Source organism: Muntiacus reevesi, chromosome 15, assembly GCF_963930625.1.
Source record: "Muntiacus reevesi chromosome 15, mMunRee1.1, whole genome shotgun sequence".
Classification (NCBI taxonomy): Eukaryota; Metazoa; Chordata; class Mammalia; order Artiodactyla; family Cervidae; genus Muntiacus; species Muntiacus reevesi.
Window position 1 is genome coordinate 56,694,750 of NC_089263.1, and position 21,009 is coordinate 56,715,758.

The window sequence follows — 21,009 nt, forward strand, 5'->3', positions numbered from 1 at the left end:
TGCTGGACGGTTACATCCCATTCTGGTTGTTTCTCTCAGTTCAACTAGAACATTTGCCAATTTATCACCGATTTAACGTTCAAGCAAGATCAGTATTCCTTTGGCCACAAAGGAGAGCCTCATCTATTCTTGTATTATCCCTCCCAAATGGCATTTTTCTGACCAGAAGACATCATTTTTTTCTTCAGTGTCAGCAACTGGCCTTCTTTTGGGGGCTGTTTTCCACTAAGAAACAAAGATTGTGGTCACGTGGCCGTAGCTGCCTGGCATGCAATAAGGAAGACCAGGGACTAAGCAAATCTGAGTGATGTGGGGTGGTCCGGCTGGGCTGGGCTGGGCCGGGCAGGGTGGGGCTCACTCCTGGTGAGTCACTGGGCTGGACATCCCCCTCCACCCCCACACAGTCAGAGTCACAAAGGTCTGCCTCTCCCAGGACTCTTCCCAACAGCTGCTAGGGAGCATAGACTCAGAGTCAAGCGGCAGAGCAGATTCAGACCCAATTCTGCTGCTGAAAAATTTGGTGGATTTGACTCTTCTGACTTCACTTTCCCGTCTGTGAAATGGGAGTAATAATAGTATGAACTTCTCATCATTGATCTGATTGAGTTATATTGATAAACAGCGCTGGTAAGCAGTAGGCATTACGTAAAGTGTTTTTAGATAAATACAAATCTGCCAATTGAGGGGGGGGAAGATGTCATTTAACTGTCCAGCAAAAAGAAAATGGTTAAGGGAATTTAGTGACATCCACTCCATGGAATTTTCTGGGCCATTTACACTGAGAAACGTGATATGACTACTATGGAATACTGTTGTGCCTGAAGAGAAAAAAGATCACGCTGCAACTATTTACAGTGACCAAGACATGGAAGCAACCTAGATGTCCATCAACAGATGAATGGATAAAGAAGATATAGCATACATATACGCACAGACACACTCCCACAGACACAATGGAATACTACTCAGCCATAAGAAACAGTGAAATAATTGTTGGCTCAACATGGATGGACCTAGAGATTATCACACTAAGGCAGACAACAACAAATTCCCGGTGATATCACTTATATGTGGATTCTAAAATACGACACAAATGAACTTACTTACAAAACAGAAATAGACTCTCAGATCTAAAAAAAAAAAAAAAAACAGCAGTAACCAAAGGGGAAACAGAGGTGAGGGATAAATTAAGAGTCTGGCATTAGCAGATACAAACTGCTATACATAAAATAGATAAGTAACAAGGTCCTACTGCATGACACAGGGAACTATAATCAGTATCTTGTAATAAACTATTGATATGATGGCAAAGAATATGAAAACGCATGCATATACTTATATATACATAAGTACATACACTGGAGAAAGAAATGGCAACCCACTCCAGTATTTGTGCCTAGGAAATCCCATGGACAAAGTCTAAGCCTGGTGGGCGACAGTCAATGGGGTCACAAAGAGTCAGACATGACTTAGCAACTGAGCACATATATCGGCACGCATAACTGAATCACCTCCCCAACAGAGGCTAACACAACACTGTCAATCAACTATACTCCAATTAAAACTCTTTGCCCCCTGGACCAGGGGTTGCAAACTTTTTCTGGAGTGGGTGAGATAGTAAATACTTTAGGCTTTACAAAGCCAGATGGTCTCTGTTACAATTATTCAAATTTGCAGCTGTAGTGTGAAAACAGCCATAGACAGTATGTAAATAATGAGTGTGGCCGTGTTCCAATAAAACCTCGTTGACAAAATCATGTAGCATTTGGACAGTGGGCTGCAGCTTGCCAACCCTTGCTGTGCAAATTATGCAAAAACTGTGTCAAAAAAAGATAAAGGCTGAAAGGAACACGGAAAAAAAGTAAGAAGTTCTCTCAGAGCACTGGAATCACAGGTACCTTTTTTACATGTTAATTTCTTTAAGGCTGTAGTAGCCACTTTTCAGAAAATTAAAAAACTTTAAAGCTGTATAAAAGCTATCAATAACAACAAATTAAGAGATTTCACACTTCCATTAGACTTTTAAAAATAAGTTAAAATGGGGAAGCCCAGCTTTCATATTAAGCTGCACAGAAAAGGTGGTCTGCGAAGTGTGGCCAGTGTGGGAATGAATGAATCTAGCTTCTCCATCTACTAGCTGTGTGACCCCAGGCAAGTTGATTATCCTCTCTGTTCCTCTGTTTCCTTGCTTGTAAAGTGAGGGTATCAAAGGCACCAACAAGCATGCAAAGGCTGGCCACTGAGCCTGGGGCACAGTAGACTCTCCATATAAAGCACCACCTCTCAGATCCACGGGACTCAGGCCAGATCGTGCTGACCGTGGTCTCTATCATCCCCAGGAACGAGGTAAGCTTTACTCCCAACTAAGGAAAACCCCTCCTATGGTCTTCAGGTTTGGTTTACAAAAGGATACAGAGCAACTCGAACTCCACTTTCATTTAATAAATCATACCCCACAGGATTTCCTCTGGCAGTTCAGCGGTTAAGACTGCCTTCCAAGGCAGAGGGTGTGGGTTTAATCCCTGGTCAGGGAGCTGAGATCCCAGATGCCTTGTGGCCAAAAAACCAAAACATAAAACAGAAGCAGTGTTGTAACAAACTTAACAGAGACTTTAAAAATGGTCAAAAAAAAAAAATCTTAAAAAAAAATTTTTTTAAGTAAATTGCACCCCAGTTGTGAGAAGAACAGTCTAAGGAAGGCAGTTGGCATTAGTTAATTAATGTTAGTTGCTCAGTCGTGTCCAACATTGGAACCCCATGGACTGTAGCCCACCAGGCTCCTCTGTCCATGGAATTCTCCAGGCAAGAATACTGGAGTGGGTTGCCATGCCCTCCTCCAGGGGATCTTCCCAACCCCAGGATCGAACTCAGGTCTTCTGCATTGCAGGTAGATTCTTTACCATCTGAGCCATCAGGAAAGTAGGTTGGTTCCAAATGGGAGTTTTCAGAGCAAATGAGTTGTTGGAGCTGCACTGGCTGAACCCAGGGGAGACCCACAGCCCTGTAGGGGCTCAGGCACCAGCCTGCTTCTTCCTGGCCAGCCTCGAGGAGGTAGAGGCCCACAGTCCTCTCTTTTTGGCATCTAAGGTTCAGAGCCACAGGCCTTTCTAACTTAATCCCTCCAGGGCTCCACAGCCCACACCTGAGAAAGTCCACAATGCATCCTGGGAAAGTTGTGGTCCTTCTCCATCCATCTCTGCAGCCTCACCTCCCACCTCCTCTTTCTGAGCCAACGCTCCCCGGGGCTCCTTGTATACACCATGTGGCTTCTCCCCTCAGAGCTCCTCTTTACCTGCCAGCATTCTCTCATCAGCGCCACATCACCACCTCCAGGAAGCCCTCCAGGATTTTTTCAGAGGGTAACAAGCTGAGAACTAACACTGTTGAGCATCTACCAGCTGTCAGTCCCCGTATCAGGCGTTTGCACACAGCTCATGGAGGTCTCCCAACTCCCGTTAAGTAAGAATGGCGGTCTTCTTTACATAAAGAAATCAAGGTCCAAAGTGCTTACATGACCTGCCCAAGGTCACTCAGAAGGCAATCCTGCTGCCTCGTTCTCCCCAACAGTCCTTCAGCAGAGCTTAGGAGTTTAAAACCATCCCCCTTCTGCTGGAGCTGCAAGGCGGTGTCCGCTGAAGAGTCCAGAAGAGCCCAGCCTCTGCACCACGAACCCCTGCCTCGAGTTTGGACGCCTCGGAGCACCCTGAGACCTTCCTCCAGGAGTCTTCGCCTCCCTGGGGTCCAAGGTCAATCATTAGCAGGCTGTGCAGATTATAATTAGCACAGGCCGGTTCCTGCCAGAGCTTCAGGCGCCAGATTCACGATGTATTTCTGTAAAGCCAAGGGCATCGGCCTTGGGGACTCGCTTGTTCCTCGCTCTCCGGGGGTAAGGCAGGGGAGGGCACCATGAGGGGGCTAGCCACGTCCTTGTAAAAGCAGAGCTGCCCCCTTGGATGTCAGCACCAGGAGCTGCACCCAGGGAAAAGCCACGGGGGAGCCTGGGGAACAGCGTGTCTCCCAGGGAAGTGGGGCTTGGCCCTCCTGGGCTCCACTCCTCCCGCCTGAACGGGCCTGTGTCTGGGGCTGAGCTCCCCGTCAGCCCCAGCAGACAATACCCTACTGTTGTGTGCAGTCCCAGACTTATCTCCCTCCTTATGCCCGTGATGGGAGGGGGCTTAATCCCTCTCCCCAGAGGAAGCTGGGCTCTCTGACAATCCCTGAGCAGAGCCCCCGGCCCGCCTCCCGCTGCCGGGCAGGGTCACCCACCCAGCAGGGGAGAGGGGCGGTCAGCACGTGAGCCTGGCTCTTTGAACTCCCACCACGAGGGCCCAAGGCAAACACCCGGGGCTTCCCCCACCAGGCACAAAAACACCACGTGGCCTTCTAAACTGCGTTTCCTTCCTCTTGCACAATGCTGGCTTTGGTGGATTTTTTTTTCCTTTTTGACGTTTATTTATTTCTTTGGTTGTATCAGGTCTTAGTAGCAGCCGTGGGGATATTTATTTCATCACGTGGGGTTTTTCGTTGCCGCACATGGACTCTCTAGCTGTGGCTCTCTGGCTCAGTTGCTCCACGGCAAGTGGTACCTTGGTTCCCCAACCAGGAATCAAACCCATATCCCCGGTGTTGCTAGGTGGATTCTTAACCATTGGATCAACAGGGAAGTCCCCTTTAGTGGATTTTCTTGCAGGGACTGATGGCCTACCAGCTTTGCATGAAAGGCAAATGCCACCCTCCTGAGTTGACCACAATCAACAGTAGGACTGCCACCACCCAGGGGAGGGTGCGTCCTTTTTGCATCCACGGGAGTCAAGCCACACACGCTGGGCCTGAACCACTTCCCCTCCACGGACCTGCGGCCTCCAGCCCGCCAGCAGCCGGCCAGGGTTGGGTGATGCCGCTTCTCCTTTGCATCTTCTTCAGAGCAGGTGACCTCCGATGGGGTCTGCTTACTTATCGCTTGCTGGTTGAAGGCTGCTGATTCTAGAACCTTCTAGAATGTAAGTTCCATCAGAGCAAAATATCCAGTTGTGTCCACTCTCCCATCCCTCTGTCTAGGATAGCGTCTGGTGTGCGGTAGGCACTCAGCAAGGAGGTGGCGAGCGAATGAATGAATCTCTTCTCTGTGCATCCAGCGCCATTCATTTGTTCAAGAAAACCTTTCCAGGTGCCAAGTGGTGCAGCAGAGAAAACACAAAGCTAGGATCTTCCCCTGGGGAGCTCACCACGTGTCAGAGGGAAAGATGCATGAACAGAGAAATTACGGGGTTAAGGTTCTGCTCACAGGGGACACAGCGTGGTGAGACTGCCGAGGGTGGGAAGGGCCTGCAGGACAGGGAACATGCAAAGTAGCAAAGCATGAACTGGCTTCCGAGTAATTTTTTTTTTTTCTGTGCTAAGTCTTCATCGCTAAGAGCAGGCCTTTTCTAGCTGTGGCAAGCAGGGGCTACGCTCTCGCGGTGCACGGCCTTCTCACTGCGGTGGCCTCTCTTGTTGCGGTTCTAGGGCACGCAGGCTTCAGTAGTTGTGGCACGTGGGCTCAGCCGTGGCGGCTCCCAGGCCCTAGAGCACAGGCTCAGTAGTCATGGTCCACAGTCTTAGTGACCCCTCGGCATGTAGGATCGAACCTGTGTCCCTGCCTTGGCGAGCAGATTCGTAGCCACGGGACCACCAGGCAAGTCCACAGCTGAGTGCTTTGTCCCCAGCGTGGAGGGACTGAAGGCAGAGACCCTCAGCTCTCAGTCCTTCATCCCTACATCCCTACATCCCTTCATCCCTACATTTACTAACCGCTCTGTGCGCGGGGACAGGCAGGGACCGCCGGAGGACGGGGTGGCTCCCGCCTTCACGTGCTCACAGACGTGGGGACAGCAGAGTCCTTCATCTTTTGTGCACAGGGGCCCACTGCCCATCATGACCCAGGCTGCCCAGAGCTGCAGTCAGGATGGCAGGACTCTGACTAACTAGGGGGACCCACCTGTCCTGGTTTGCCCAGGGCTTCCCTGGCTTTAGCCCCTAAACTCCTGGGTCCCCGGAGCCCCCTCAGTCTTGGGCGAACTGGGACCAGCTGGTCACACTTCCACCTGTATGTCCCCTCCCAACACCCCTACCCCCACACCCGACACCCCTCCCCCTCAAACCTCTCAGCCACTCGCAGGTCAGGGCTGGGTTTCCACCAGCCTGTGTCAAGCGCAGCTTTTCTCAGGTGACCGAGAGGGAGCAGAGGCCCCAGTGATGGGCGAGCCCAGGGCCTGTGTGTCCTCCCTCCTCGGATCAGTCCACCTCCCCCAGGGGCTGCAGGCTCTCGATCCCTTCACTGCTGCCCTCATCTGAGCTTTATCGCCAGAAGCCTCCCGATCCAAGGTCAGGCTTCCTCCCTAGGCTTCCTTTAGTGCTCAGAGACCCACTGTAGGCACTCAACACATGTGCTAAGCTCAAGCAACAGGCAGCTAATGTTGCCTTTTCCATCATCATTTTACAGAAGCGAAAACCAAGGCACAAAACTGGTCAGGAACCCACCTCTGATATTTACTTCCCAAGACCCTAATGATTCCATTCTTCATCCTGCCTTCTAGAACCTTCCCCACTAGCCCTGCAGAGACACACACCAGATGTTCTCTCCCAAGGGGACTCAGAAAAACTTAAGTCTTGCACGGATGCCTATTTCCAGGCTGGGGCTTCTAAACCAGAGCTCCATGCAGAGCAACAATATACCCCCTAAGATATTCACAGAGCCCCTCGGCCTGGTGCCTCCCCAAGCTGCTGGAGGGCTGCAAGGTCCCCTAAATGAGGCTGGTCTCCCCAAGAATCTGAGGCACAGTATGGAGGAGTTACTACAGTCCAACTCTAAAGGAAAAGATGATTAAGTTAACCATCTCCAACAAGACCCTAAAGAAACTAGATTTATTCTCTGCTCTGGTCCCCTGCAAGGGCATCAAATAGAAAAAGCTAGATAGATCTTTCAAGACACCATCTTCTACTCTACCATTTATTGTTAGCTTGCAACCTTGGACGAGCTCTGTAACTTCTCTGGGCTAAGCCACCTGCCCAAGTTTCCACAGCCAACTCAGGAGCTCTCCCATCAGTTTCCTCCCGTCTTCATGCTAGACCTGATATTGCTGACAAACGAACTAAGTAACTAACCCTTGGCTTCCTCCTCCATAAAGTGCCACATAAAACCTACTGTGCAGGGTTGCTGATAAAGGAATAAAGCGTCCCCAGCCACCTGTCCTCTTGAACTCCATGGAAGTGAAAGGAAATAGCCAAGGCTAACCTTTCTGAAGGGTGTGCTCCATGCCAGGAGTGAGCTAAATCTCATAACACTTATTTCCTTGATGTGGTCATTCTCACTACTACTGCCTCTCTACAGATGAAACTACTGAGGCTCGGAGAGGCTAAAGCTTTTGAGCTTTTTTTTAAAGGCTTTAGCCTTGAGATACTGAAACACCACCAGTTGGAAGAAGTTAATTACACGATGACCAGTCTGTAACCATGACAGAAGTTGATCTATCTTCCACAATTCCCAGTACCGACCTCAAGAAAATGGGAACAAACTGGGAATTCCCTAGTGGTCCAGTGTTTAGGACTCCACACTTTCACTGCCAGTGATGTGGGTTCCATCCCTAGTTGGGAAACTAAGTTTCCACAAGCCATGCAGCTTGCCAAAACAAAAAAAGAAAGAAAGAGAGAAGAAAGAAAAAGGGAACTGACCCTGGAACTGAAAATTAACTGTACTTAAATGAGTCAAGATAATGCTGATCAAGACCATTGCATGATCAGTTTCAAGATGATTTTCAGAGCTGACTGTACTGCTCTGCATGTAGCCCCCCACCTCATGTGCACCTCTGAAACTCCCCTTTAGAATTTCTGCCCCTGGTCGACAGTTCTTTGGGACACAAGTCCACCTTCTCCTCAGGATTGTCGGCTTCCTCTAAAAAGCATCTTTCCTTTTATACAATACTTGTCTCTCAGTACTGGATTCTTCAGGGATGAGCAGCTGAAGCTGAGTTCAGCAACAAGATCATGGTAAGTTTGCACTCACCAGGTTTGGTCTCCAAACCTGGTACCTGCTGGTAGCAAGGTCTCCAGGAAAATAGCCCTGGTGGAGTGCTAGACCTGGTTTCAATTCCTGGGTTGGGAAGTTCCCCTGGAGAAGGAAATGGCAACCCACTCCAGTGTTCTTGCCTGGAGAATCCCATGGACAGAGGAGCCTGGCAGGCTACAGTTCATGGGATCGCAAGAGTCAGACACGACTTAGCACTGTCTTCTTTGGAGTACTGGATGGGGAACTCCCCAGGTTTCCTCTCGGATTGAGGGAGGTAGTGATGGACACATGCATTGCAATAGAGCACTAGGTGAACTGTCTGACGGCAGGAGGGGGGGTCACTGAGTAAAGTAAGACAGTGGGACCCTTTTGCTATGCATAGACACCCTCCAGTCCACTCCCTGGTATGAAAACTCCCAGGTCATCTGTCCATCTTTTTAGGCAGCTATGGTGAGCACCCCTTGGATCTATCAGGATGTCAGGCCTTGAGGGGCCCTTCGAGGTCATTTAATTCCATGTTTTCACACATTTTGGCCATTTGTGTATCACATCCATGATTTGGGCCACATCTGGGGATGCCTGCACTATTCATTTGTAAAACATTCAACCCATTGAAACTTAAAATTATTTTAAGAGAGGACCTTTTATTTTTACCTTAAATAAAAAGCCAGGGTGACAATCAATTGCTATGCATAGAACATCAAAAGGAATAAATGCAATGAATATAAACACAGTTTATATAACTCTATCTGGTAGTCAGGGCATGGAGAGAGATGGACAAGTGTCAGAGAGGTGTCAGACCTGACCAGCTCCACACCGAGATGGTCTCCGTACAAAATCCAGTGCTTCCCAACCATTCTGGTGCAACAGCACCACATGGGAAGCTTTTACAAAATACAGATAAGCAATCCCAAGTCCAGAAAGTCACCCATTAGCCTAAGGTGGCATCCAGGTGATTATAAGAACATCAAATAATCAGAAAGATTAAAAGAAAAAGTCGAAAGGAAGATGGAAAAGGGTATTACATCACCTGTAAATTACAGGTAGCCCCTGCCTCCCGCATCCAAACTCAGAGCTCTGACCTAGTTTGAGCCCCTGTGCTGTATTGAGAGGGACCCCGAGGTCGGGCTGGGAGTAGGACAAATGGAACTGGAGTGGTGACATTGACTTTTTCCCCCATAGTTGATTCTATGAAAGAACAAGATTGCATTGGCTGTTAGGAATGGCTGGGACCTTGGGAGCAAAAATGAAAGACTGCGGAATGCTGTCTGCACCCTGTACACCCTAAGAGTCCTCTGAAGTGGAGAGCCTCGGCTGGGTCCACTCCAGCCACTCACGCACCCACGGATGGGCTTCGGCCAAGAACACCTGAGGCTGGGTTGACTCACCAGCAGCTGCGCCAGATCCAACGAGCCCCAGTGCCGGGGTGAAGGCGGGGGAAGTGCCGAGCTCACTTCCAAGTGACCCACACAGTCACCAAAGTCCCCTTCCAGCGAGGGAGCACCGGGGCAACAGGGAGTGCTCAGAGAGGCTGGAGAAGGAAATGACTGGAACCAGGACTAAGCACCAGCGTGGAGCTGGGAATGCCTCGTCCAGCTGTGACGACGCCGGGCCCTCACAGCAGCTCTGCAGGGAGGGTATGACCAGCCCCCTTGGACCGTCGAATCAGCCAGGCCCACGGGGCTTATGTGACTTGCCAAGACCACGCTGCAGGCGGCAGGATCAGGGTCCCAGCCCGGGTCTGTCTCATCCCACCACTCCAGGCTGTTGACCCCACCCCTCAGGGCAAGGAGCAGAGGGGAAATCAGGCAAAGTAGGTCTAACTCTCCACTGCACAGGAAGGCAGGTGACACTTTGCTCTGTGGGCCAAACCATTGATTAAGGATCCCTCTGCAGCGCATGACTCAGGCTCACACATGCCAAGTGCAATTAGGAGTGGAGCACGCGTGCCCCCACTTTACAGAGAAGGGGTGTTAGTTGCCCAGTCGTGTCTTGACTCTTGGCGACCCCATGGACGATAGCCCACCAGGCTCCTCTATCCAAGGGACTCTCCAGACAAGAATAATGGAGTGGGTAGCCATTCCCTTCTCCAGGGGATCTTCTCAACCCAGAGATCGAACCCACGTCTCCTGAATTGGCAGGCAGATTCTTTCCCATCTGAGCCAGGGAAGCCCAACCAAGAAGGGAATTGAGGCCCCAAAGGACAAAATTAAAGGGTTCACTATGGGCCCCCTCCCAGCTCCCCGAGCTTTGCGATCTCTGAGACATGGTCCCAGGAATGGGGCGGTCTAAGGCACCCACCTCCCCAGCCAGACTCCTCCCGCCCAGGTCAAGGACATGTTCATCTCACTCGGGCGAGCTGAAGGGACGTGGCTGCCCAAGGAGAGCGGCTTCCAGGCCGAAGGGCCCAGATCTCAGCCGCAAACATGTGCCTCTACAGCTCCTGAAGCAAAGTCGGCTCCAGCTAGGAGTTGCTTCCAACAGCAGACAAATAGAGGAACTTCTGGGGACCACCCCTCCCCTCCTCAAGGGAGCATGTCGCCAAGCAAAGACCAAGGCCTTCAGGTGGTTTTATCCAGAAGGAAGTGGATAAGAGACACCGCAAAAATGGACTTCTTCAAAAATCCATGTCCTAAAAATACTTGTGAGCAAAGTTGAGTTTGAAATCAACAAACAGATAAATAAGCAAGTTATGCAAACCAGGCTCAATGGCTGCCTGGTTCTGAGGAAAGGAATTTAACCCAGTAACCCCAAACTGGCTCGCGTCCAACCAACGACAACCGCCAGCTTGTGGTCACCAAGTTCTCGACAGCTCTTGGGTCCAGGCTGTAAAAGGGTGTGGGCACGGCAGGGCGCTCCAAGCCGCGCCCCACCTCTGGGGAACCTGTGGCATTTGTGGACCCTTATGACGCTGGCCACTCAGGTTGGGTTTCCTTTGAGGAATGGCCTGGCAATGCGGAAGCCTTTGGGGATTGCAGAGAAAGAACTAGAAGCCTGGTAAGGAGGCCTGAGCTCTGGGTCTGACTCACCACGTCCTGCCCAGAGCGCACGCCCAGCCCGGAAAGGCCAATGCAGACTGATGCCTCAGCCCTGGGATCAGATCATCTGAGTTCAGTTCCTAACTCCGCTGCTAGCTAGCTGAGGACAGGTGAGTCAACCTCAGTGTAAACGGTACTATCGGAGCACACGTCGTGGAACTGTTGAGAAAACAGAGAAAAGGTAGAGTCTTCAGGAAGGGGCTGCATGCGTGGTGAGTCGCTTCAGTCCTGTCTGGCTCTTTGCAACCCTATGGACTGTAGCCCTCCAGGCTCCTCTGTCCATGGGAGTCTCCAGGCAAGAAAACTGGAGTGGGTTGCCATGCCCTTCTCCAGCAGATCTTTCCGACCCAGGGATGGAACCTGCATCTCTTATGTCTCCTGCATTGGCAGGCGGGTTCTTTGCCACAAGTGCCACTTGGCAAGCCCTTGTAAGGGTTAAACGGATGCTAACTGACAGATAACCAGGTGAGGCAGCTCACAGGGTACCCTGACTCCATCAGCTTAGACCTTCATTCATTCTTTGATCCATTCATTCTTCCATTCCGTAAAGGTGTGTCGAGCTGCTACTATGACCAGACTGCTCTCAGGACAGAAAAAAAATCTCACCCTCCAGGAGTTTTCAGTTAGATGAGATAGAAGACAAGCTCCATGGTAAGTAAATAACTTAGATAACTTCAGGTAGTGATAAGCGCTAGAGAGACAATAAAACAGGGAGATAGGGCAGAGTGGTGTGGAGGTTGGGGACTGGGTAGGCTTACCGGGTGGGCAGGACAGTCTCCTGGAAGGTGTGTCTGTGGGTGAGATTTCCATGAAAAGGAGCAGCCTCCCTGAAAGGTCTGGAGGAGGCACTCTTTAGGCAGAGGGAGGAGCAGGAAGGAAGACCCAGTGGGCAATGCTGGGCATGCTGAGCAGAGACAATGAACAGCAGGTCTGTGTCCCAGAGAAGTCAAGGGATGTGCCCAGAGCTCCAAGGTCAGTCCCCAGAGAAGCCAGGCAAGTGGACTGTTCTCCAAGGAGATGGCAGGAAGAGAAGAAGGGGGTGACAAGGCGATGAGATGGTTGGATGGCATCACCGACTCAAGGGACATGAGTTTGAGCAAGCTCCGGGAGTTGGTGATGGGCAGGGAAGCCTGGTGTGCTGCAGTCCATGGGGTCACCAAGAGTTGGACATGACTGGGCGACTGAACAACAACAATCAAGGCCCTGAGGAGGGCCACAAAGGGAGCCGGTGGGTGCCACCTTCTCTCCCCAGCCTCAGGTCACGTCTCTGGAACCCACCTTACTCTTCTGTGTCCTGGGAATTACTCTGATGTGCCCTGCCCACTTCATTCAGGGGTGCTGTGAGCATCAGCTCCCCTCAAGTTTTTAAGATCTTATGTTGTAAAGCCTTTTCATTAAATAATAATAAGTTCGCTCTCTCTGGCTGCGATGTGAGAATAAATAATCCTGTGACCCTGTCTTCAAGGAGGTCCTAAGCTAGTTGGGAATCAAGACATGAAAAATGAAAATTATCTATCACGTGCAAAGTGTAATGAGACCATGAAAACAGAACCTGTCTGAATGGTCGAGGATGGCTTTTCGGAGGAGGTGAGGTCTAGCCAGGTGTTCGCTGGGGAGGTAACAGCTGGGCAGAGGTAACCGAGGTAGCATAGGTCTGGAGGTGGGAAAGACGAGGACAGGTATGGGACCTCCTGGGACCTGGAGGTAGCCCAGTGGTAGAAAGCATGAAATGTCAGCCCATAGGCTGGAAGCCTGGGACTTAATCCTTAGGTCAAGGGGCTCACTGGAAGCAGATAAGCAGGAATCACCTGATTAAGTGACCTGGCCTCTCCTGGTGGGAGAAAGGGGGCAGACTGTAGCTGCCAGGCTGAAGGTCCTCAAACACCTACTGCGAGGCTGTGGTTCCTGGATGAGGAAACATCCAAACTTTAAGATACCTTGCTCAGCCGTGTATGACTCTTTGTGACCCCAGACTGCAGGCCGCCAGGCTTCTCTGTCCATGGGATTTTCCAGGCAAGAATACTGGAGTGGGTTGCCACTTCCTACTACAGGGTCAAGGCGCCTTAGAGATCTTCTAACTCCAACCTCCCATTTTAAAGGTTAAAGAGCAGGAAACAGAGACTGGCCCAGCTGAAGGTCAAGTAGGTCTGTGAATGGCAAGCCCTTCGCATCATCACAGACAGGCCAACTCTTTGCAATAACAAGGAAAGAGGCCCACCCCCACCCCACCCGCTTCAGTGAGTCAGTCCTGCTGCATTATTTCAGCAAATGTCACTAGGGAGGTGTGCAGACCTGTCCAGGTCTCACATAAAACTCCTGACTTAAGAGTTCAACCAGAGGCAGGGCCCCCCGTGCCCACCCCCACCCACTCCCGCCAATTCCAGGTGGACCTAACCCAGAAGATCAGCCTCCCCATCTTCACCGTGCAACCATCCCGAACTGTGTTACAACAAGCAGACGTTTAGGGAAGGTGGTTGTAGGGGAAAGGGTATGGGTCCAGGGGCCAGAAGACACTGTCTCGGGTCCCAGATGGGCCCTGAGGCATGTAAGACACTTGGGCCAGTCACTACTTCTGGAGAGTCAGTGGCAACTCAGTTTCCCCAAAGGTAACATGATGGGCTCCTGTGAGATTATCTCTCAGGTTCTGGCTGGTTCCGGCATTTTTTTATCCTCCAGTGCAGCTGTTGCTGCTAAATATTTCTTGAACACCGCACACTCACGCTCTCCAGGGTCACGCAGTAAGGGTTTGTTTCCTAGTCTCTAGGCTACCTTCCTTGTGTCAAGTTCTTTCATCGCATCCTCACAAAAGCCCTGCCCTACAGGGAGGTATCCCCAGCCCCATCGGCCAGCTCCAACTGACCCGGGACACAGAGCAAGGTTGGGATCTGGCCCCAGGTCCCCGCTGCCCCGGTGAACATCCATGTCCAGGAACAAGGGCTCCCTCCAGGGAAAGCCAACCCCTAAAGCCTCAGTCCTGGGACACCCACCCTGAGTCCTGTTGGTCAGGACAGACACCTCTATACACAGAAGAACATCTTTGATTTGGGCAGAGGGAAGGTGGCCAGGAATCACCAGGTCCCAAGATGGGATGGTTTCCCCCATTCTCAGCACACCCCTGCCCTGTCACAAAGAGAGCAAGTTTGGCTGAAAAGTGGGGATCCTGGTGGTTAGAGCCTTCCGCATCCAGAGCCTCCCTGGATCTGAGGCCACCAGGCCAGGCCATGCAGGGCTCTGGCTTCTGAGGAGTGAAAGCCGTCCTCATACACAGCACATTTTTTAAAAAGTCTCTTGGTAGTCTCCTTAGTTCTCCCTTGGGGTGAAACTCTTGCCCCATCACACACCTGCTATGTGATCTGAGGCAAGACAGCATCTCTGAACAGGTCACCATCTGAAAAATGGGAATCACCACATCCACGGCACTAAATTGCTTTGGTAACTTACAAATATACCAAGCGCTCCCTGCAAAGAGCAGGAGGAGTAAGGAGAGCCCTAAGAGGGCCTCCAGGAGGAAAGGCACAGCTTGTAAATTTCCTTGGATGATGTTCCTGTCCACCTAAGCCCTGGAAGTGCTGCGGCCATCGCATGTTGTAGCTCTCTTCCGACTTGTTAAAATTAAAACGATCGCATCAGTTTAATCTCAGACATACCACTCCTGGTTTCCCTGCCCGGAGGAGGAGGCAGGGGCCCTTGCAGCAGTAGCAGCACAGGTGTGGTGGGTGGTGTCCTCGTAAGTCACACAGGTGTGGCAGCAAACTGTCTTCTCTAACTCTGTGCCTTGCATTCCTTCAGCCGTGAGACCAGCAGATGGGTCCAGGGCACCTGGGGTTCCGCCAGGCTAAACAAGTCAGGATTCTCTGACTCAGAAGCACAATTCGTGAGGCCAGGGCTGTAAAAATTCCTGTTGATCACCTGAGATGTGGAGCATTAAGGGTCACTTTCTTGTTATGACTTCAGAAGAGGGAGGTTACTGCTCCTCAACGAGAAATCACATGTCTGCTAAACAACAGGATTTGTGTGTTTTATTTTTTTAAATCCAGCCAGAAAAAAATAAATAAATAAATAAATCCAGCCAGAATACCATTTGAATCTGGGAAGAGTGATTTTCTAAGATATCTTTGTGAAAACACTCCATATTTTCTTCTAGTTTTATTTGTATGTATGATTTGATATATGAAAGTGAAAGTCGCTCAGTCATGTCCGACTCTTTGCGACCCTGCCGACTATACAGTCTATGGAATTCTCCAGGCCAGAATGCTGGAGTGGGTAGCCATTCCCTTCTGCAGAATATCTTCCCAACCCAGGGATCGAACCGAGGTCTCCTGCATTGCAGGCAGATTCTTTACCAGCTGAGCAACCAGGGAAGCCCTTGTATATGTATATAATGTATATATATTATATACATATATATGCACACATTGTGTGTATATATATATAATGTAAATATATATATAGTACACGTTGTTATATGTATATAATGTATATATATTATATACATACACATTATACACATTGTATATGTATATAATGTATTTCTTATTTCATAAGTGATGAAGCATACATTTTTAAAAATTTATTTATGGCCACACAGCATGTGGGATCTTTGTCCCTAACCAGGGATCAAACCCATATCCCCCACAGTGGAAGCGTGGAACCTTAACTACTTAACTACTGGACCTCCAGGGAAGTCCCAAAAAATATTTTTTAAAAAGGCCCACAAGCCCACAGAAACAGGAAATCGCACTGAGAAGGGAGCTGACTGATCCTGTACCTTCTCCTCCTATCAAAGACTGCTTGCATTATCATTCCCTTGCCTTTTTTTTACCTGCTTAAATTTATGAAACACTATATATGTAGAGAGGAGTGCATGAAATACACCTGTACTCACAAGCAATTACAAAGTGACTTCCCTAGTAACCACCCCCTCCCACCGTGACCCTCTCAATCCCAATCTCCCCTTCCCCAACCCACGGAGACACTTGCCTTTTATTCAAGGTAATCACTGTCTCGATTCTTTGCCATCATTTCACATCTCATGTATCTACATCGCTGAACAACTCGTGTTACGTGCTTGTGTTTCGACCTTCCTAATCTCCTGAGTGGCTCTCTGCCTTTCCCCCGAGTCTTTCAAAGTATTCTGGGGGTGCTAGGATTCCCTCTGCCAAATCTGCAGCCCAGAAACCCAAGCGAGAGGTGCAGGCCACACTCCATTGTTACAATGACATTAGGAGGATCAGCATTAATGGAAACCAGGATAATGCCTCTTTCTGGCGTGTTCCCACCGTCCTGGGCATTCTGCTGAGCTTGTCCTCAATTGTCTCACTCACCCTCCCAGCAATCCCACAGGGGGGTGTTGGGACCTCTTAACTGTTGTAGAGATGACAAAATCAAGGCTTCCGCTGCCAGGACTGTCCCCCATGTACTTCCTAGCTGCTTATTGCAAGGGAATTTATCCCTAAGTCTTGAAGCAAAGCTTCCTTGGGGGATGGGCAGGGGTGGGGAAGGTGGCACATACTTCCCTAACTTCCAGTGGCTCCCCCCAGCTTCTCTCAGTGATCCAGCTGGGCCACTTTTAGATGTTATGGGGGGGGGGGCGGGGAGGGAAGGTTTGGAATCCACTTCTTCCAGCAAATGCCAAAATCTTAATGGCAATTGGATCCTGCCTCATCAGTACTGTTCTCCCAATAATTAACATGTAAGATTGTCCTGAGACAGGCTGTGTGGTTGGAGTGAACAGCATCAAGCCCTGAGTTAAAGTCCTGTGGTGGCCAACGGGAGGGGCCTGGGAAGGCATGGAGTGGAAGTCTGGGGTTAGCAGATGGAAGCTATTATATATGGAATGGATAAGCAACAAGGTTATACTGCATGGCACACAGAACAAAATTCAGCGTCCTGTGAAGGTGACTCAAATGATAAAGAATCTGCCTGCAATACAGGAGACCCAGGTTCCATCCCTGGGTCAGGAAGTTCCCCTGAAGAAGGAAACGGCAACCTACCCCAGTATTCTTCCCTGGAGAATTCCAAGAATAGAAGAGCCTGGTGGGCTACAGCTCGGGGTGGGGGGGTCGCAGAGTCGGACATGACTGAGCGACTAACATTTCCACTTCACTTTCATGATAAACCATAATAGAAAAGAATATATATGCATAACTGAATCACTTTGCTGAGCAGCAAAAATTAACACAACATTGTAAACCAAGTACACTTCAATTAAAGAAAGAAAAAGAAAAGAAAAGAAGCTGCCCTGAGTTTAAATCCTGACTCCACCAATCCTGAACTCAGAGGAGTCTCTCCCCTCATCTGTACCTGGGCCAGGAGTGGCAGCCTGGCCTGCAATCAGAATCCTAAGGGGTGAGAGGCAGGAAATGCTTCCTAAGAGTCCAGAGTCCTCTGGAGTCCCTGGCTGGCCCCTCTCTAATCTCTCCGCCTGGGTCAAGGACCAGCTTTCATGGCTGGAAGAGCTCAGAGGGAGATGATCCAAGGCCACCCGCCATTTGACAGACATCAAGGCAAAGGGGAAGAGGGCGGAACTGAGGAGTGGGGAGGATGCTCAGGTATCCCAACCAACCCCTGCCGCCACTCCAAACTGTGACACCGGTTCCCAGGGGCTGAGTCTGACACCCCAGAGAACACTCCTGAAGGCGAGTCCCGTTTAATTCTCTCGGCAGGCACTACAGTCATCCCATCTCTCGATTAAGGAAACTGAAGCTCTGAAAGGTGAAGGGAGGTTTCCACTGTCACACAGTTGGGGAAAGGTTAACACAGGGCTGGACCAGTCAGTCTGACACATCCACCCCCATTTCTAACATCTGAGCCACACGGGAGGCCCCTCTGCCCACAGGGCTCCCAGGGGCTCTAGGCCGCTTTGGAGGTGATGCTGGGCCTGCCCGGCCTGGCGTCCCCAGAATGGAGGTCACCCCGCAGCCAAGCCACGACCCCCTGAAAGCCCCCACCCCAGGTTTCTGTATCCGGAGGCCACCCAGACAAGGACAGGTCCCCAGCTGTGGCAGAACACGCAAAGCACCCGGGCTAGAGGTTTGTTCCCATGGAGACGGAAGGAACTCAAACTTCCCCTGAAGGGTGCCTGCACAGGGGCTAGAGGCCAGCCTGCACCCCCAGGCAGAAACCTGAGCCCAGATTCTCACCACTCCCCCTCTGAGCCACCAGCAACTCCTTGGGCCTCTCCTCAGGACCCCCAGCAAGAGAGGAATGAGTTCCAGAAATAAGCCTTCCTGGCCCACACCCGCTCCAGCTGCCCTCCAAGGGGCCTCTCTGGCTGCAAACGATGCCAGGGGGCCAGCAGGCTTGGCACAGCTGTGGCCGTCTGATGAGGAATGCACAGAGCTACACGTGTCAGAGAGTCCTGCGCAGGGCACAGTTCCAGGAAACAGACCAAAACCTCCTGTTTGCACAGCACACCTCCCCACTCTGCCTCCCAGGTCCTGATCCCTGATAGCCAGCCATTGGCTGTCCCCCCAGTTGTGCAGGAGGCGAGGCTGGACCCTTGCAGAGTTAAGTTCTGTTCTTGGCTGTGTGGCTCTGGGCAAATCACTCGCTCGCTCTGGACCCGTTTCCTCTCCTCTTAAGGTTTGAAGGAGGCAGTGGCGCCAGGTTCAGAAAAGCAGTGATTTTGTGACATGCCCCTTTTCTAGGACAGTCATTTTTCCCCACTGTCTCCTCTTTTCCTCATTCCGAGAAATGTGGCATGCCGCTCTGGGCATGTCAGGCTCCCCAGCTGGCAGCCGTTGGCTGTAAAAGGCCCATCAGTAGTGCCAGGAGGAACCTGGGAGAGGGTCCCAGGGCAGTCCTGAGCCAGCGCTTCAGGGCCAAAGTGGTAAAACAATGACATTCATAATCACCCCACCCGAGTTGTAATCCCTGCCTTAGAGTTTTGGAGCGGAGGTCAGTGGGCTGTGCAGGGCACTCACTATTAATGGGTTGACCAAAGGACCATATCCACCAGGTCTGCTGTTCGGAATCAAGATCTGAAGATTCTTAAGAGGAATCGGCATCCCTTTGGGGCTCCTTCAGGCCCTACAGGAGATTTCTGGCCTCACTCTCCCCGCCTTTAGAGATACTGGGTTGAGGCTCAGAGAGGCTAGGATGCTCGCCCAAGGCTGCACAGCCCCGGGGATTCTGAATGAAACCAGTCCTGCCTGCGAGTGCGACTTCCCCTTCCCACCGCCGGTCCTGGGATCTGTCAGGCAGACTCTACGGAGCGAGCTCGCGGTGGCCGGGAGCGGGTATTCCTGCCGGCGTTCACCGCCCGGGTCGGGGACACGCGGCGCAGTGACAGGTCCGCTGGCCCCAAGCGGAGGCAGAATGAAGACTGGAGGCGGCGCCCGACCCTGCGGGGACGCGCTGCCCGGGGCTTTCGGGCTGCTTCTTGGGGACCGAACCCCCAGAGTCGGGGAGCGAAAACGTTCGGGGATTTCGCAGGCGGCAGGGAACGGTTGGGTTTAAACTAAAAATACGCGCCCGCCCGCAGCTGTCACACCAGGGCCCCCGCCCCCGCGACCCGGCGCGCCTCTCCAGGTCCCCTTGACTTTCGGCGATCACGATTCCCGGCGGGGGAGGCGCCAGGGCTGGGCCGGGGTGGGTGTTGACCCCCGGCGTGGGATCCGACCCTCCGGTCCTGTTCTGGTCCCCCGACCCCGCGCCACTTACCCGGACAGGAGCTTGCAGGAGCGCGGCGCCGCGGGCAGTGCGGATCGAGCCACCCTCCGCCTCCCTGCGTCCCGGGCGGCTCCGGAGCGGGGCGGGGCCGGGGCGGGGCCCGGACACTCGCCCCCGCCCCGCCCAGTCCCCTCGGGACCCGCCACGCCAGCCGCCCCCAGGGCCCCGCCGAGGTGGCTGGGCGAGAAGGAGGCGCGCGGCAGTCCGCGCGCTCGGCGGAGGGCCCCGGGGCCCGGCCTCAGCCCGGCGAGCGCCCTCGCAGACCCCCTTCCCCGGGGGGAGGCGGGGAGAGCGCTGTCATGGGGACTCCCCTCTCTCATCCCTGGTCCCGCGCCCAGGGCTGCCCTCTCCGGCTTGGGAGCCGCCCTAAGCCCCGGCCACCCTCCTGCTTCCGCCTGGGTCTCATCCTTAGAGACGGAGCGGAGCCGCCTCTCCCCGGGGTAAAGTTCGATCTGCCGAATTCCTCTGTGCGCCTAGCCTTAGGGAGCGGGTTGGGGGCCTGGTGACCCTAGTCCTCTCTGAGCCAAGGTGGGGGCAAAGGCTGGGACACCCCCCTCCCGGAGGCGCGAAATCCAAGGAGGAAGTGACACCTATCAGCCAGCCTGACGGTGGGGGCGCCCCATCCGGCCCTTCCCACTCCACCGTCCCCGGAGCCTCCGAGCCAGGGACGTTCGCGCCCCAGGTTCGGGTGGGAGAACCCCAGGATACCGAGGGGAGGCGATGGGGGCTGAGTCACCAGGAATGTGAATCCCACCCAAGATCAACCTCCCACAAACTCCAGGTCCAAGAATGTGTCTCTCCTCTCGCTCTCCCCGTGCGCCCCGCCCCCCAGCGGACACTTCCTCCCACGCGTATGCAAATCCCAGATCCAGGGACCCACAACTCTTTAACCTCTAAATTTTATCTGCCTTTGCCTTTGTGCTCCCAGCACTTGCAGGCCTTTGGACCGTCCTCCCCGCCAGCGCTGATCTTTGTCAGAGTAGTAATTAGAGGTTTGCACGATGGGTTCCGTTTCCTTTGAATGGGGATGAAAGCGACTCAAGAAGGATACAACTTGCAGAACTCTTGTACCAGGTGGACTCCGGTCTCCACAATTTAGGTGTGGCTGCGCCCATTCTGCAGATGAAGAGTTAGGTGGTGGTTCAGTCCCTCAGTCGTCTCTGACTCTTTGTGACCCCATGGACTGCAGCAGGCCAGGCTTCCCTGTCCTTCGCTGTCTCTAGGAGCTTGCTCAAATTCATGTCCACTGAGTTG

At 52.1% G+C, this 21,009-nt stretch overlaps 1 protein-coding gene across 3 annotated transcripts in view; it reads right to left on the reverse strand.

Moving 5' to 3' along the window:
- Positions 1 to 20,410, reverse strand: part of SYNE3 (spectrin repeat containing nuclear envelope family member 3) — a 106,301-nt gene extending 85,891 nt beyond the window's left edge. Inside the window, exon 1 of one of the 3 annotated variants that reach the window (XM_065906133.1) lies at positions 20,346 to 20,410. The gene's annotated coding sequence lies outside the window, so the exon portion shown is untranslated. Of the gene's footprint in view, positions 1 to 11,073; positions 11,201 to 19,746; positions 19,877 to 20,345 lie in introns of those variants that run through there. The other 2 variants (XM_065906131.1, XM_065906132.1) reach the window with 2 other exon arrangements.
- Positions 20,411 to 21,009: the final 599 nt, after the last annotated feature.